This window comes from Phascolarctos cinereus, unplaced genomic scaffold (assembly GCF_003287225.1).
Source record: "Phascolarctos cinereus isolate Bilbo 61053 unplaced genomic scaffold, phaCin_HiC Scaffold_5;HRSCAF=322, whole genome shotgun sequence".
Lineage (NCBI taxonomy): Eukaryota > Metazoa > Chordata > Mammalia > Diprotodontia > Phascolarctidae > Phascolarctos > Phascolarctos cinereus.
The window spans coordinates 198,653,725-198,671,875 of record NW_027555958.1 but is presented as its reverse complement, the minus strand read 5'-3'; the positions used below and the strand labels follow the sequence as shown (position 1 = coordinate 198,671,875).

Genomic DNA, 18,151 nt, shown 5'->3' with positions numbered 1-18,151 from the left:
ATTCAACATTGGTCTTATCATCAAGAATGCTTGAAAGTCCTCTATTTCATTAAATATCTATTTTTCCCCCTGAAGGATTATACTAGGTTTTGCTGAGTAGGTGATTCTTGATTGTATACCTAGCTCCTTTGGCCTCCAGAATATTATATTCCTAGCCCTCCAATCTTCTGATGCAGAAGCTGCTAAATCTCATGTTATCCAGGCTGTGGCTCTAATACTTGAATTATTTCTTTCTGGCTGCTTGTAATATTTTCTCCTTGACCCAAGAGCTCTGGAATTTGGCTATAATATTCCTGGGAGTTTTCATTTTGGGATCTCTTTCAGGAGGTGATCAATGTAATCTTTCAATTTCTATTTTACTCTCTGGTTCGAGAATATCAGGGCAGTTATACTTAATAATTCCATGAAAGATGATGTGTAGGCTCTTTTTTCGATCATGGCTTTCAGGAAATCCAACAATTTTTAAATTCTCTCTCCTGGATCTACTTTCTAGGTCAGTTGTTTTTCTGAGGAGATATTTCACACTGTCTTTTTTTTCCCACTCTTTTGGTTTTATTTTATTGTTTCTTAATGTCTCATAGAGTCATTGGCTTCCACTTGCTCAATCCTAATTTTTAAGGAATTATTTTCTTCAGTGAGCTTTTGTACCTCTTTTTCCATTTGACCAATTCTGCTTTTTAAGGAGTTCTTCTCTTTAGTGAATTTTTGTATATCTTTTCCCATTTGACCAATTCTGCTTTGGAAGGCATTCTTCTCCCTATTGGATTTTTGTACCTCTTTACCATTTGTCCTATTCTATTTATTTAAGGTGTTATTTTCTTCAGTACTTTTTGTGCCTCCTTTACCAAGCTATTGACTCTTTCTTAATGATTTTCTTACATCACTCTCATTTCTCCTCCTAATTTTTCTTCTACCTCTCTTACTTGATTTTTGAAATCCATTCTGAGTTCTTCCATGGCCTGAGACTAATTCATATTTATCTCTAAGGCTTTGGATGTAGGAGTTTTGACTTTGCTGTCTTCTGAGTGTGTGTTTTGATCTTCCTTGTCAGTATCATAACTTTCCATAGTCAGAATTTTTTTCTGTTGTTTGCCCATTTTCCAGCCTATTTCTTGACTTTTAACTCTTTGCTAAATTATGGCTCTGCTTCCAGGGTGGAGGGTTCCAAGCTTCAGGCGTATTGTGCAGCTGTTTTCAGTGATACTTCTAAGACCTGTATATTTTCAATTCTTCCAATGGTCTAAGGAGAGATGTGCTTACTACTTTCCTGGCCTGTGCTCTAGTCTGTGAGGGACCACAAGCACTCTTTTCTGCCCAGGAACTGTTACCAGGGTCCCAACTTCTTTGGGGCCACAAGCTCTGGTGTGCTACTGCTCCTCCTCACTCTGGGACTACCACCCAGGACTGCAATTCAGATCTGCACATGGGCAAAGCAACAAAGCCCTGCCCCCCAGTGTCAGCAAATCCCTGTAATCTTCTGAGCAGTTGTTCAGCCCCCTTACTGTGTGTGGACTAAGAAATCTGTAAGTAGATGCTGCCACTGCTGATTCAGTCATTCTCAAGGTCTATTCCAGGTTTGCTGGGATCTGGTCTCTACTGGTGAGGCCTGCACTGGACTGTGCTCCATTCTCATCACAATGCAATGGATCTTTCCTATTGACCTTCTAAGTTGTAATGGGCTGGAAAACTGTTTCACCCTTTCCTTTTGTGGGTTCTGCTGCTCCAGAATTTGTTTTATGGCATTATTTAAAGGTCTTTGGAGGGATTGTGGGGAGAGCTCAAGCTTGTCCCTCCCTTTTGTCCCCCATCTTGGCTCTGCTCCCTTTACGTACATCTTAAAAGGTGTGTTAGTTACTTCAGATTCAAAACTAAAGAATTAAATGAAAACAATTCAAAATATAGTGATGTATTATAAAACAGAAGCTGACTTGGTCATTAAGATTTACACGGGTATTTTTCTAGAGAATAGAAAATTAAGTCATATTGAGCCATAAAAAATTAAGTCATGACATTAAGTTATAAAGTAATAAATTGTTATACCAATCAATCAACAAACATTTATTAAATACCTACTATATGCCAGACTCTGTGCTTGATGCTGTGGGATACAAATTCCAAAAGTGAAATAATCCCTATACTTGAGGAGTTTAAATTCTATGTGGTAGACAAAATGTACACATATAATTATGTACAGAATAACCTATGATTTCATTGGCATGGATTTCTCTAATGAGGAAATTCTCTGCATACCAGTGCAGGACAGGACTTTCTCCAAAACAGTCTGTGAGAGCTGACTAAAGCAGAGGTCTCCAAAGTGGGTGCTGGAGCCTGCTAAGGGACTATGATCTCAAGGGGTGTGTAATTAACCAATCAGAAGGTGAGAAGATATATTGTATCCTGTGGTAGACAATCATGGAGCTATCATGCCAATCCTTCATCCATCAAGGCCCCACACCCCTCTATTTCATCACTTTTCACCACTATGCAAGCTCCCAGTCTTACAACTTCATAGCCAAATGTTGGACCCTCAATTCAGTTATAACCTAACCATGACCTGGTTTGCTGGTTGGCTAGATCACAGAATATGTGGAGAATAATGTATAAAGAGGTTAGAAAGATAGGGAAGGGTATTTTATATATTATATTTATATTGAGTAGTTAAGTGACTTGGTCAACTTTGTACTTAAGGGAATGATTTTGCCATCTATGTGGAGGACAGACTGATGTGTGGAAAAACTTGAGTCAAGGAGACCAAGAGGCTGTCGCAATAGTCTAGGTGAGAGCTTGAAATGAAATAAATTCTACAGTGAAATTTGTTTTAAATGCTTCATCTCATTGGCTCTTTGTCTTCCTAAATATTGAAGTAATTTATAAGATACATTCAACTTTTCTTTCCTTCACTTGAGAATACTAAAGTATGTTTACAGGCATCTATGGGTAGGTGAGAGGTTGGAGGTAGAAGACGCAGGTTAGATAGTTTGGTTTTTTCAATCCTTTAGAAGTACTGAGTAATTCTTGAGTTTTTCCCTGCACAAAATAGCAAAAGAATCGAAGAACTGGGCAAATGGAAAATGTTATTAAAACCATTTCAATATATCTTACATTTTCTTTTAAATTTCTGGAAATCAATAAGTATGAAAAGCACATGAATATTTCAAAGTCATAAATATCTCAAAAGAAAAGGAATGCTTATTTACTTAATTAATATCTAGTAATTTATATCTATGAAACAAGTTCCCAGCGGACAATTTTCAGATTTACAATATTCAGCTTAACAGCTGCCCAAACTTGAATTGCCATTTCATTTAGTGATCTGATCAGTAACTGTATTAATATTATGTAACTTTGAAGTAGGGCGTATGGGTAGGTGGTGGGGTGAGATAATCTAATCTGCAGCAAAACAACACTGGAATTAAAGGCACAATATAGATTTAAAAGTATTCTTGGGCCAAAATTATCATTGTTATCTAAATAGGAGAATGGGAAAGATGCCGAACTCTGTTATTATTCATGTGGTTTTCATTTATTATTTATTCTTGGTTAAAAGGTTAAATGTATAGCTAATGAATAGCTAAATGAATTACTAAAGGAACTGTTTAGCTTACAATGTTATTAACTTATAGAAAGTATACTGATAAATGAGGGTGCCTTTCCCTTATATTATGATGTATTTAAATTACATCCATTAAATATGTATTCCAGTGCTATCTGTAACAAAACTAAGATAGTTGAAATTTGTATTCTGGAATCTAACTCTCAAGGCCCTTCATATCATTCAATGTTATTTATAATTAAATGAATGAAAATATAATTATCAAATGCTTACTGTTGCCCCATGCTCCATGGTGAAGGAGATACAAATGGAAGACTGAGACACTGAAGTCCTGCTGTCACACCGACATTCTAACTGAGGAGACAACACATCTAGGAGGGTTCAGCTATAAGACCAATAGAAAAGTCCTTAGGGAACAGGGCAAATCAGATGACTCGACTCAGGAGTCTTAAGGTGAAGTTGCAGGTCAGGATGGCACTCTGGGAAGGCAGCTATCAAGCCCACGAGTCTATCTTTACCTACCGGTAAACCATTCAACACCTCCTTTTCCAAAAAAAAAAAGTATTTCTTCACTGTGTGGGTTTCATTATTCTCCTGCCAGTTGAAGATGGGCTCCAAGTACAGGAACAGCCCCATTGCTGCTGCCAAGGGAGATGTTCAAGGTCACATATGTAGACTTACTTTCCCTCCTCCTCCAATCAAATGCAAATGACATGAAATTCCCTCCAGTCATAATGTCTGCCCCAACTTATAAAACATTCTGTGAGTTAAGAAGTATTGGATATTGCAAAAACTTATATGAACTGATGCAAAGTAAAGTGAGCAGAACCAAGAGATTATTGTACACAGTAACAGCAATGTTTCATATCAGCAATATTTCATACAATGTTTGTATGATGATGAACTGTGAATAACTTAGCTATTCTCAGCAATACAATGATACAAGACAGTTCTAAAGGACTTACAATGAAAAATGCTATCCATTTCCAGAAAAAGAACTGATCAAATCTGAATGCAGATTGAAGCATGCTTTTTAAACTTTATTTTTCTTGGGAATTTTTTTGGTCTGTTTTCTTTTGCAATGTGGCTAATATGGATACGTGTTTTGCATGACTGAACATGTATAATCAATATCAAAGTATCTGCCTCAGGGGAGGGGAGAGAGGAAGTGAGGAAATTTAGAACTCAACAATTATAAAAAACAAATGCTAAAATTGTTTTTACATGTAATTGAGACAAAAATAAATAACAATGTTCTTTAAAAAAAGTATTGGATATATTTAGATTTAGTGAAGGGGAAGGGAGGAATCAAGTTTCTTTTTCTCAAGTACTCGTGGAGGTGGAAATTGAATTCTTGCTTCCAAAGTTGTGTTTTCTATTTTATCATGTCTATGGTATTGTTTGCCTTTTTTTTTGAATCTACCAAAAGATCACTAAGTCATAAGGGAATTAGCCTTCTACTTGAAGATTAAAGAGAACATGTAATCACAGGCAAAATGTCAATATAAAGAAACATTTTAGATAGTTCAATCTGTATGCCTTTGATGTTAACTAAAATAAACACCATATGATACACATCTACAACTATTTTCAAGATCAGGATCAAATACTACTTCCTCCATGAAATCTTCCCTGATTTTTATAAGAGAAACAGACTATCCATTTGTGATTCGTTATTATGAGGCCAATTCTTATATTCTAATGAAACTTGTTCAATCAAAAAGTTCTCATACAATGAAATCTCTCTCTCCTCTGAACTTTCAGATAATTTTGTGGCACATTCAGCTGGGAATTAGTTGTGTACATGCATTATCCTCCCTTTGACCTATGAAATAGAGTCTTAAGATTATAGATTTATAGCAGGAAGGACTATGATAGATTTGGAGTCAGGAAGAAATGGGTTCAAGTTTCTCCCCAATTCCCCTCCCCAGATATTTACCAGCTTTGTGACCTTAGGTAAGTCACTTTTAAACTGCTTGACTTTTAGGTTCCTCTTTGTAAATGGGAGTGATACCCTATAGTACTTACATCCCAGGGTTTTTGTGTAGCTTGAATGAGAAAGTAGAGGATCATAGACAAAGAATTGAAATAGAAACAGAGCCCTCTAGTACATCCCTTTCATTTTATAAATGAGGAAACAGGTCCATGTGACTTGCCTAAGATCATACATATATGTAGCAGACTTAGGACTTGAATTTAGGTCCCCTGACTCTATCTAGTACTGAAAATCCTTCAGTCTGGCTACAACCACCCTTTCTAATCTTATCTCTCCATCATTTATTACACATTCCTTCTGTATTCCATGGCAGCATCTCCAGAACTTATCCTAAACATTCCTATTTCTAAGCATGTCCTTCATTCCTAGAAAGTACTGCCCTGACACTCCTTCACTTTTGATCTTGCCTATTGAAATTTTATCTATCCTTCTGAGGTCCATCTCCAATGTCTTCCTCCATGAAGCTTCATCTGCTCCCCTCAACTAAAAGAAACTTCTTCCTTAGATGACTTTTAGCGCTTTTCACCTCAACTATGTTCCTATTCTATTTATGTCAATATTTGTGCATATTTATGACCCCTAGGAGGCCATAAATTCTTTGAAGACGAATACTGGCATTTGCATTGCTGTGGCCAACACGGTGCCTTGAAAGCATGGGCTTAGTGTGTTTCATGTTAACTACATCCATCTTAGTTGACTGCAAGATCTTTAAATCCAGGGTCCAAGTTTCATTCAATCTACAAGCATTTATTAAAGCCTTACTATGTGACACATACTATTCTATACCTCACAGCATCTAGCACAGTGCATTGCATGGACTATGAAAATATATGTTGATTCTTAAACCAAAGTAAGATTAAGAATTTTTTGCTTCTTACTTCAATACTCCAAAAGATGTGTCGATTTAATTAGTATGGGTACTCCTTTTGCTAGCATAGTTAGCATGTGCTCTACACTGTAAATAACTAACCTTCTGGGTTGCTGTGGCCAAAAAATTCAATACTTTATGGTCAACTTTATGATGTACCTCTCAGAATTTTACCAAGCTGATCTTTGAATGACAAGACATACCCTGTTGTCTCACAATTGAACAAGTCTTCCTGGACTGGCAAGATCTGCTACAGATTGTTCTCCACTGAGATAGCCTCTGACATTCCAGCCTCACCTCCACCAAATGATTAACTGGATTTGAGAAACTGGGTGGAGATGGGGTGGGTGAGTCCAACTTAGAGTAAGGTCAGGGCTCATTTAATGAAGTGAAATGTCACAACTTTACAGCCATGTACACAAAGCACATGCTAATATGCAACAAATGGATTATAATTGATCACAAAAGAAACTAGATAGTTGAAAAATATATTCAATTATGAAATTCAAATTGAACAAGCCTTATGCAATTTAAGGGTCAAGCTCACTTTAGCCAAAAAAGATAAATGAATCCTGCTTAATAAAGTAATTTTTATGTCTGGTTTAGAGCAATAATGAAAATTCATAGACATTTATACAGGTTTTTTAATATGTCATTCTTCTTGTCATTCTTAAAAAGCTATAGAGGGGTAAATTGCATTCAAATTTCTATCAGTAGGACACAGGATAATATTTTTATATCACTGCTGGCTAAATTCTTATTGTCTGTTTATATTCATAGATAAAGTTTTAGTGTTGGTGCTTGCAAAATAAAATTATAATTATTTTTTAATCAGTTTTCTTCCATGAATCTCCCTCATTTGTTGGGGGGTTTTTTTACCCATTATACTATTAGTCTCTTCATCAAATCAAAAATTCCCTAATCCAAAGGGATAGATAAATCTAAACCACGTGCAGCCTTTAGCGCAGCAGATATAATACAAAGACTGTAACAGTGTTTCTATCATACTCTGGTTTCCAAAGAGCAGCAATTTATCTCTTTAGAATTGGGACATTGTATTATCACTTGTGATGGAGAATAATTTTCTCTTCCTCTCCTTCCAACCCTCAACCACAGAACATTTTGAAAGTTTTTCAAGTTCATTTAGAGTCCAATGAAGAAACACAAGCTGGAGCACTGCCAACCAGGAACGGAAAATGCCGGTCTGTTTGCATACACACAAAAGGAGTTTGTCTAGGACATAAAAAAGAGTGCTAAGTGTCTAGTGTGGCTGCCTTTATTTCTAGGTCATCCATCAAAGGTGAAACATAATGAAACAGGGGTATGAGGAGGGTATGAGGAAGGTATGACAAGCATGGTCTTTGACTCTGATAGCTCTTGAGTTCAAGTGTTAACTGATAAAGTAGTAGAGGTTTGTAGCTGTGTGAGCAGACAGTAATATATTCCATTCACAGACCTGTTGGGTGGTATCCTTAATCCCATCTTTCCCAACCAAGAACTCCCATTGAAACAAAATAATAACAGAAAGAGCAAATTAATTTATTCATTTGGGAAGGAAAACAAACCACAAAGACATTCACGAACCAGCAACATAAAGCAACTGTTTAAGGCTAACAGCATATATAAATAGGATGAAGAATGCTTTCTTTTTTCAATTCAGAATTTTGTCATATGCACCAATATCAAGAACTGGGGGTGGGGGTGGGGATAATTTATGTTCAGTCATGTCAGGCTGACACAGCAGAACCACCAAGTAGGAAGTCATAATTTTATAGGCATATATTTAGGGCACATATTTTAAAGTGTGATTATAAAGTATTGACACTGATTTTGTATGCAATTTATAGAATTAAGCTCACTACTTCAGCAGCACTTGCACAGCCATTTCAGTTGCCCCTCAAAGCAGATACTTGATAAACTATTATATATCTAAACAGATGAAGGAAGTGTAAAGAGAACATCAAACAGAATAATCTCATTATATTCACAATTTTATTCACTAGTTAGGCAAAGCTTTTCTGGGAATGTAGGAGTTAATAAGTTATGTAAATGACAGTACTTTTCCTTAGGCTAATATTAAAATAAGTCTATATTCCCAGAGCACACTAGGTGCTAGAAGGCGGCTAGCAGTGCTGGATTATGTGGGGAGGCGTGTGGGGTGGGCAGAGAGGGGTAGGAGAAAGCTAACGAAGAAAAAAAAGATGGTTCAAGATTTAAACATGCCATACTATCTACAGGAATACACTTCAATGCACACTGAATATACAAAAATTAGGATTTATATTAATTGAAGGACCTAAAGCAGGGGTGGGGAAACCTTCCCCTTGAGGCCAGGCTCCCTACCCCAGACCTAATGTGTTGACTGAAAAACAAATCTGAGGAGTGGTATAGCAGCTCAATTTTCCTTCTTGATAAGAAAGGTTTCTCAGAAGAAATGAGATCAATTGTGTGAATAGCAGAGTAACAGGGGACATCAGACCAAAGAGGGAATTCTAGGGAGGGGTAACCTTGGAAAAACACTCAGGTGAGGATGGAAAGATGCTGAATAAATACTCCTGGGGATAGAAGGGATTTTTAAAAAATAAAGAAGATAAAATACACAGCGATATAAGAACTGGGATGTTCTAATTTTTTAAGTTAAAGCCATTACAAATCCGCTTGAAGAAGTGACCCTTTTGACAGTGATAATTCATTGGAAGAAGTGGGGGGAAGCTGTCTTCAAAAACAGGTAAGATTGCAGTGCATACCATGGGAGCATAGATTTAAAACTGAAAGACCCTAAGGAGGTCACCTAATCCAACGCCTTCATTTGACAAATGCGGAAACTGAGGCCCAGAAAGGTTAAGTTCATACAAGTAAGCGACATTGCCAGGATCTGAATACAAGTCCGGTGACACCAAAGCCGGTGCTTTTGCCTCTCTATCACACAATTAACAGGCATTCTCCATCATCCCGGACCCCAGCCTGTATACTCAGACTACAGTAGAAAGGATCTCGTTTAGACACCTGTAAGACCTTCCTCTTCACTCTTCAGATACAACAGTATCACATTATCCAAAAGGATTAGAGAATCCCGTTCTGGACATTATGAATAGGGTTTCAAGTTCAGAAAAAAAAATGACAACAGTATTAGATGAAGCAACAGGATTAAAACAAAACCTTCTAATATTTATGGGACCGACTTTATGGGTATGTCTCTCCCCCTCCCCCAATAATTCAATTTTTCTGCTCATTTCACTACCTAACATGGCACGAAATCTTCTGGTTCCTATCAGTTAGAAACACACGGAAAGACGTTACTTAAGGACATAAGTCAATACCCGAAAAGGGGGGCGGGGTGATCAGGGGCCTGTACTCGGAAGCCAGTTCGGCGGGGGGCATTAACAGACGCTTCACCCCTGAGGGGTCCCAGCCCCCTACCAAGTAACTTCATCGCGCCTGCTCCTACATTTACTACTAACAGCAGCTGTCCGGGGGCTAAAGGCTAATCCCCACGAAGCCCCTTCCCCGGGGGGAATGGTGGAAGAAGGGAGGCCCCAGGAGCAGCACAAACTCAACGTCCACCTTTCACGCCTCTTCTCCCGACTCCTTCCCTCTCCTTCAGAGCCGAAGAGCACCAACCAACCATCAGCCGCTCAACACACGTCAAGCGACCTGCGTTCGCGCTCTTTATTGACGCCAACGCCCAGACCTCGCGAGAACTCAATCCTCTCGGCGCGGGAGCTGTCCCGGGCGAAATCTCACGCAACCTCAGCCGGAGCAAGAGGCTGGCGAAGGGGGCGGGGCGCTGGGCCGGAGCGGGGTGGGGCCGAGGCTCTGTGTAGGGAGGGGGGGGTGCGGTGGCGGCGGGACCTGTTGATCGCAGGTAGCGCCAGGCTGGCCCGGGGGTTCCCTAGGGCGCTGGGGTAGCTGCGCATGCTCTCTGGCTGTACTACGGGGCTAGTCGCGGGGCGGCGGTGACCCACGGGCTCCTCCTCGGGATCCGCAGCGGCGGGGCGAGCGGCGGCGGCAGCGGAGATGTGAGGGACCCCGGGGGCGGGATGGTGCTGACCCAGGGGAGGGCCGTATTCTTCGACTGGGACAACGAGCTCCTCCACACGACTGGGGGTGGGAACCGCCGACCCGGCGAGAGGTAATTGCTCCCTAACCGTGGCCGCTGCCCGCGTCTGCTCCCCTCCTCCCCGTCTCCCCTCCGGGTCTGGAAGGAAGCGCCCCCCATTGACGCCCCCTCCCCGCCTTCCCTTTCTTCCTCCTTCCAGGGACCGGGCAGGAGCCGCCGCCCCGCGGCCGAGCCCCGTGCCCGGGCGACCTGGGTGAAGGTCGGTGCGGACGGTCGGGCATCCGAGCTCCGAGGGGCCAAGCCCGGCGTGGGCACTGCCCTGTGGTCCGGGGCGCTACCCACGTAGTCCTCCCGGGGCCGCTGTACCCTTGCTACGCCCGCCCCCCGCTTCAGCCCCGGTTCTCGGTCCTATACCCTTTTCCTCCCCTCCTCCCTCTCCCCCGTCCTGTCTCCCTTTCACCTCTGTAGCTCTCTCGATCTTTTTTTTTGGGGGGGGGGGTTGGTCTCCTTTTATAAATTCGGTTAGTTATCACTACCCCTTCTCCTTGGGTTTCCTGTACTTTGTTCCTTTCCTCTTAGTGTGTTTTTATTTCTGTTCTCTCATTTTCACTTACCTCTGTCCAACAAAGATCCCTTACTCCTTATTTCTTCCCCTTCCTACTCCCCCACCGGGCTTTTTGCTGTCTATTCACTGTGTCTTTGGTCAGTCTTTTTTTTTTTTTTGCTTGAGCATGACTTTACCTGCAGGGATTTTTTACTTCTTACCTCAAGGGTCTGTATTCCTTTAACAGCCCTTCGAGTACCTCTCAGTACCTGACTTGCCTAGGTTGGAGCTGTCTCTCCTGGTCCTCCCCCCCCCATTCCTAGTTCATCCTCGTCCTTTACACCTTAGCTTTTTCTGTCTGGATCCCTCCTTAACTTCTTTTTCTTACTCTTGTTTATCAGTTCTCTTTAATGGAGTTGTTTTTCTTTTCTTTGTTTTCTGCCTCTCCATCATGCCCTTCACAGGTATTTTTTTTTCTTTCTGCTTCCCTAGTGCTTAGTACAATGGCTAAGAAAGGGCTTAATAAATGCCTCTTGATTTGACTTTTTTCTTCATAGGCTTTCTGCCTTACTCCCTTTTCCTTGTTCTGTTGCAAATTGTTGACATCTCCCCCAACTATTTTTCGCGACTTGTTGGAATGGTCTCTTAACAATGGCAGAAGTAATGAATCTACTATGTTGAATATATGACTGATATTTAAGGAGCTTACTTATTTGGCATGCCAGTAACAGAGGCTCATTACATAGGTTGTTGAAATTGTAAACTAACAAATTATGGTTGGGTAAAGGTTGATCCATCCCCACCTCCAAAAAATACATTCCAAAACTATTATGAAGTAATTTATTGTTCTTCATGAAGAGGAAATGTTAAGCACTTTAGCTACTGTTTAATGATCCACAAGTCATTTTGTAAAATCCATGGTTGACTTTAATTTGGCACATTGTACATTTTGAACATTTGTTTTTTCAATTAATCTTAAAACTGTTCTCACTGTTTCCTAGGGATTAGCAAATATATATAGTTCCCATTAAGTATAAATGCCTTTGCTTGTTGAAAAAGACTAAAGTTTGGGAAATCAGAAAGTACATGTAAATATTTCTGAATTCATTAAATTAGAGGCAGTATGACCTTTGAGCTTCTTTTGCTTTACTCATGTAGACATTTTGTTGTATGGTTAGATTCTAAACTTTTTATAAAAAGACATCCACCAGTAAAAGCAGAAAGTAGAGTATCTAATTTCTGAAGGAATATGTATAGCTTGTTTTAAAATTTTTGCTCTCTAGTTTGATAAATATTTTCAGATTTGTCTTTAATTTAGAGCCAGTTGCTGCTTTTGGTCAAGTGTTTTATTAGGCCTGAAAACTAGCTGTATCACTACACATTTCATGTGGAAGTTTTAAGTATTCTACAAACAGCATTTTCTTCCTCAAAATACCTGTGTAAAGTAGGAATTAAATTCTTTTGTTCCTATTTTATAGAGAGAAAAACAAAGACAGGAAGGTTGGTTCCTTATAAAAGAGAGACAAAATGAATCAGAAGCATAACTGGAAGTAAGTTGCAAATACATGACTTCCAAACCATTGCCATTAAACCAAACGTCTTAAAGAACAAGCTGGTACTATGTGTAGTAGTAGAAGGTAGGGAACCCCTCAATTTTTTTAGCTTTTACTTAATATTAGGTTTTTTTGAGGTCACATATTTAAATTGATGCTTCTGAAGGAAACCAGTTTCTCTCAAAAAGACGTGGCCATCTTTACTTTTAAATATGCACAAAGTCATATGCTTATATTTCTTTTGTTGACATTTTAGTAAGCAACTCCACTAATCTGTAGAGATTACAGTGGAATGACATGGTAGAGCTGGCACAAAACTAGTCAAGAGATTTGAATTGTAATTATGACATTGCATAACTTTGTAGAAGCCACTTAACCTTACTCTGTGCCTCTGTCTCACTACCTGTAAAATGCAAATAATAATGACTGCCACTCACTAATCTCATGGTAGTTTATGAAGGACAACCAGTTGAATGTATTTGATGTATTTATAGACAAAAAATGCTTTATGAAAACCTAGAATTCTTGGGCCAGCACTTAGGTTACTCAAGTGGCATGTAGATCAAGGCAGACTTTACATATTCATTTTTGATTCAGACATCAAAAGTATTTGACAGAATTCTGATGGCATTTGTCTGTTTTCAGATACTGTCCTTTCTGCTGACAGGGTTATATTTAGATTAATACATTATATATGATTATTAACCAAGCACTATGGCATTCAGAATTTAGACAGATTAAACCCCTCATCCTCCAGGAATTCACATACAGTAGACATGTTCTTATATTTTACATTTTTATTTTTGGCTTTTTTCTTTTCCTTTTTAAGTGTTTGAGGGGCAGGGAAATGAGATATGAGAAACGTTAAGTTAAGTGAAAATGGAATAAGTCCTTGCTGTGGTTCTAATAGTTAGGGCATTCGACTTGGAAATTAGATTTTGAAGTGAGTTTCTTAGTTTGTTGTTAAACAGAAGGCAACGGGATAGAGTTGAAATGATAGGTGTTTTATTTTGTTTTGGTAGTGACAATTCAGGACAAAGTGTGAATGGAAAAAAATAGTAGATGGAAAGTATTTTTGATGATTCCATTGATTTTTGATACATTATAAAATATAAATTGTTAGGCATACTGGGAATTCTTTTGGATTTCTTATTTTTATTCATTTATTGTGGTTGATGTCATATAATTAAGTAGGGAGACATTTTGGATAACTTATAAATAGTCTGTTGTCTTTCCCAGACTCCTCATCACCTATTATGAGATACATCCTATATCCTGGATTCTCTTCTGAATTATGTGTCAGTATAGAAGTCTACATCAGACAGCATTCTGGAATGCCTCTATCCACATCCCAAAAAGTAGCTTACTTGCTCAGTTGTACAGCTAGTTTATTTCTTTCATTGAAATTTCCTTTAAGTTGTTTTTTTAGCATTCGCCTGTCCCTTTTGTGATTGTTTTTGTGCTTTGGTATCTATGACACCTGCCCTCTATAATCTTCACAAGTTACCAGTAAGTCATAGACTTCAATTAGAAGTACTGCTGACCATAAACATCTCAGAGTAATCTACGCCCCGAGGTCAAAGCTGCCAATTCTATATTGTCAAAGGCAACTTTAAATCTGGCAAGACTATACTTTGCTCTGCCATCAGTGTTGTCTCAGGAGCAGGGAATGAGAGGTTTCAAAACCACCCTGATCCTTAACTACCATTGACCCCAAGAGAGTCAAGACTGGGTATTTAGTGTGCTCAGGGGAATAAGAAACCAGCATAACCATTCTCTTTTTCTAAGATTGTCAGTGGTACCTTTCCATTAAGTTAATAGCAGAATTTTCAGTTCCTTGAACCAGTAATACATTTGATACAAAAGCATGATTTAATCATATGCTTTAAAAAAATATAATAAAGTTAGTAGAGAAACTGCAGTTGTCCATTGGGAAAGGAGGGAAGGATAGAGATAGTGAAAACATTTAGTTGTAGGGCCAGGCCAGGCAGTGAAACTAGTAGAAATTTGACCTCTTTAATTGGGATAGGAACATTTTTTTCCCAGCAGCTTTTTAAAATCTGGTACTCCTATGGACTAAAGAGTTGATATTTCCATTATATTTGTGCTTTTCTGTTCTTTCTAATTTTTAAGGTGATCTTTTGGCTGAGACCTTCCTATCCACTAAGATATCCTCTCCTCTGGGTCCTGCACCCTTTTGTGTTGACCATTTGTTTCAACTTATTTTTTATTGAACTTACATTTTATATTATGGTCTAGAAAGCTGAGTTTACATTATTTTGAATGAAAATTTCCTTAAAGTAAATACTAGTGAAAGAAACTAGAAAAATCATGACCACTCAAATAGGGAAACATTTTTCTGGGGTTGGAATTTTCAAAATATTAATTATGATGCTCCAGGTATGAGGCAGCATAACACGCCCCCACCCCCCATTCTAGCTTTGTGACTCTGGACAAGGCACTTAACATTTCAGTGTCCTCAACAACTCTCTTAAGATAATATATTGCAAAACATTTGCTCATCTGCCTTGGTAGGAGAAGTTTCTGCACCAGTAGTTCCCTACACTAATGAAATCACGTATCTGGACCAAAAAAATTGTGACTCAGTTGTGATCATTTGGAAGAAATACTTTTTACTTATGCTGTAAGATCTCAGGGCAGTGTTTTAGATTTTAGTATTTCTTTAAAGTCTACATCCTCTAAAGTGTTTGAAACAGCTAATCTTGACTTGATCAATATAGAAAAAAAGGGCAAGCAGCTAGCTGCTCAGTACCTACAAGATAACAGTACTTAGATACAAAAACGTTCTGGATTCCAATGCAAGATACCCTTGTTTTATGCAGCACCTGCCCTGAACATTTTTGTTTAAATTAATTTTTGTAAACTAGGTTCCTTTCCCCTTCCCAGCTTACCTTTTCATTAATTGTCAGGTTAAAAAAAAATAAGAAACTGAGTTTCTCTAGCTATTACCTAAGATGTCACAGTCAAGCAGTTAATTATCTATAAATGTATTCAGGGATTACTACTTAAAGCAGTTCCTAATATTTACTTCAGTGCAACAGACTATAGTTTCATTGGTATGGCTACTCCCTCCATAAAAATCACACGTGGTCCTTGCCTTAGTAGGCAATCTTCATCAGTTACCATAAACAAAAAGATTTATCATGTGGTAGCCCACCTTCAGAAGGACGGTGATCTTACCAGATTTAAAACTTAAGCTGTTCTAGACCACTTTTTGTGCTCTGCTGCCATAACGTTTAAGAACTAAGGATTATCTCCATGCCAAGATGAGCCGTTAGAGCAAGACTGTAGAAAGCAATAAGATTTGTTTAACACTTACCTAGGAAATACAGTTTTGGTGTGATTTGTGGATTTCCTTTATCCATGTTACTGTAAGTAGATAGCCAAAAGTAACATCATTTTCATCTTAGGGAAAAAAAACAAACTGGCATACTCCACCTAAAATGTCCTTAATTGGTTTCAACAAAACATGCTATTAGGTAAAATGATATTATAGATAATGATTATTTTGAGAGAAATGATGTAAGTATTCAAATGTTATTTCTGATTTCAGAAGCACTAATAACATTTGCCTTTTAAAGGACAATATAACCTTTTAAATCCAAATTTAAGAAAAATGAGTTTAATTGGAAATTGATTTTTAAAATTTGTTGTCCCTTTTGCTGAGATTTGCTTTGAGATTTTTAAATTAAGGAATAATGATAATTACATGAAGAATATAAATCACTTAAGTGCAATGGCCATTTAAATTTTTGATTAAATGGTAATTTGGGGTAATTTTTGCTTTTATTCTTAGTGGAATCTAGAGTTTTGGATTATGTCCTCTCTCCTCTCTCCCCTCCCATACCTCTGATAGAAAATCTCACCTCTTTATTGTCTTTGAATATACCTTATCAATTCAGTAATTCTTTGGTAGATCTCCATTAGGCACAAGGAAATCTCTGTATTAAAAGAAAAATTTATTGCAACCCTCTAAAATATAATTTGTGACTTATTATTGCTCTTCTTATTCTTTATATTTTTCCTCTTAAAAAGAGAATTATTTTTAAAATCTACTTTATTCTCTTCAGAGGTATTTTTATAGTTATAAATACACTGGAGAGCAGGGTGATAGATAAATTGGGAACCTGACATAACCAAACCATTCCCAGTGTTTCTTTGGTATATGGAATTCCAAAGGACTAAGAGGATCAAGAAAATGAGTTGCTAGAATAGAGATTTCAGGCAAGAAGTCAGTATCAGACTAGGAGAATTGACATTTCTATAGTTTCCTCCTCATCCTCTCTCTCCAGAACTTCAGTTTCTTATGGCTTATATTTTTTACTCACCCCACCCACATCATCCCTGTTTGCATGCACTGATATACTGTTATGGTTCTGGACATGTCTTTCTTCCCTGCTCCTTGCTTAGTAATGATGTGGCCTCAGCATCCTTCCTCCCCAGAATCTTTGTTCGGTTGTGATTGGTGAGATGATATTAATGAAAAGCCTCTCCCAATGCTGTAACATGCCCATTATATATTGGCTCTAATTTCACATCCTTAAGAATGATAATTCTTTCAATGATTTCCATTTATGAACTACCATTAGTGATTAAGGGCTTAGAGCATGTAGTTTGAGATTGATGTGAGTCAGTTACAACAAAGACTGGGGACATAGTGTGGGTGTACCTAACATTCATATAGAACTTTAAGGTTTGCGAAGTCCTTTTCATACAGTATCTCATTTGAGCCTCACAAAAACCCTTTAAGATAAATACTATGGGTATGATTTATACCCATGTTACAGACGAGAAAATTGAGGCTTAAGAGAAGTTGTGTGGGGCAGCTAGGTGGTACAGTGGATAGAGCACCAGCCCTGGAGTCAGGAGGACCTGAGTTAAAATCTGGCCTCAGACACATAACACTTACTAGCAGTGTGGCTCTGGGCAAGTCACTTAACCCCAATTGCCTCGCAAAAAGGGGGTGGGGTGGGGAGGGGTTGTGGCTTGCCCATGATTATGTGGGTGGAAAGTATTTTCCAGTCAGTCAGGTGGAACTTGAACCCAGGTCTTTCTGATTCCATTTCCTGGATTCTGTCTACTGAATCAGGCAGCCTTTAAGTATGGAAGCAAAATAGAATGGTAATCCCAGCCAAAAAAGGCCTGTCTCAACTTGTTAACTATTATTTAGCTTCCTGATGTTGAAAGCAACAAATAGATTCACCTTCAATTCTCAGAAGCATTTATTAGAACTCCTCCTTACCCCACTAAAATATATACGTATCAGCTTACAGCAAAGCAACAAGTATACACCCTTATTAAGCACCTACTGTGTACCAGGCACTGTGCAAATATTGGGGATATAAATTTGAAAAAGGGCTCTCCCTCAGGGAGCTTATAGTCTTATGGTGGAAGACAAAACACAAAAAGGAAGCTCAAAATTAGGGGTGGGGAAGAGGAGGAAAAGGAACCTAATACAGTGAGATAATAGACAGATCAGTCAGAGAAGTCCCAAAATAGTGTAGTAAGGTGAGAAATGGTGATAAATTATAGTTGTGGCAGAATTATAATTCTCCC

General features: G+C 38.5%; 1 protein-coding gene and 1 long non-coding RNA gene across 5 annotated transcripts in view; one reads left to right on the top strand and one right to left on the bottom strand.

Annotated features, from left to right (window-relative positions):
* Nucleotides 1–7,935: 7,935 nt before the first annotated feature.
* LOC110217674 (uncharacterized) lies at nt 7,936–10,126 on the bottom strand. Its single transcript, XR_002327115.1, has 2 exons — nt 9,982–10,126; nt 7,936–9,495 (listed from the first exon to the last, which is right to left on the bottom strand). It is a non-coding gene; the product is annotated as an uncharacterized LOC110217674 (long non-coding RNA).
* A 118-nt stretch (nt 10,127–10,244) lies between these two features.
* The window catches only part of FAM135A (family with sequence similarity 135 member A), a 121,331-nt gene continuing 113,424 nt past the window's right edge, over nt 10,245–18,151 (top strand). For 2 of the 4 annotated variants that reach the window (XM_021000144.2, XM_021000143.2), the window contains exon 1: nt 10,245–10,549. The gene's annotated coding sequence lies outside the window, so the exon portion shown is untranslated. The remainder of the gene's footprint in view (nt 10,550–18,151) is intronic. The other 2 variants (XM_021000148.2, XM_021000147.2) reach the window with 1 other exon arrangement.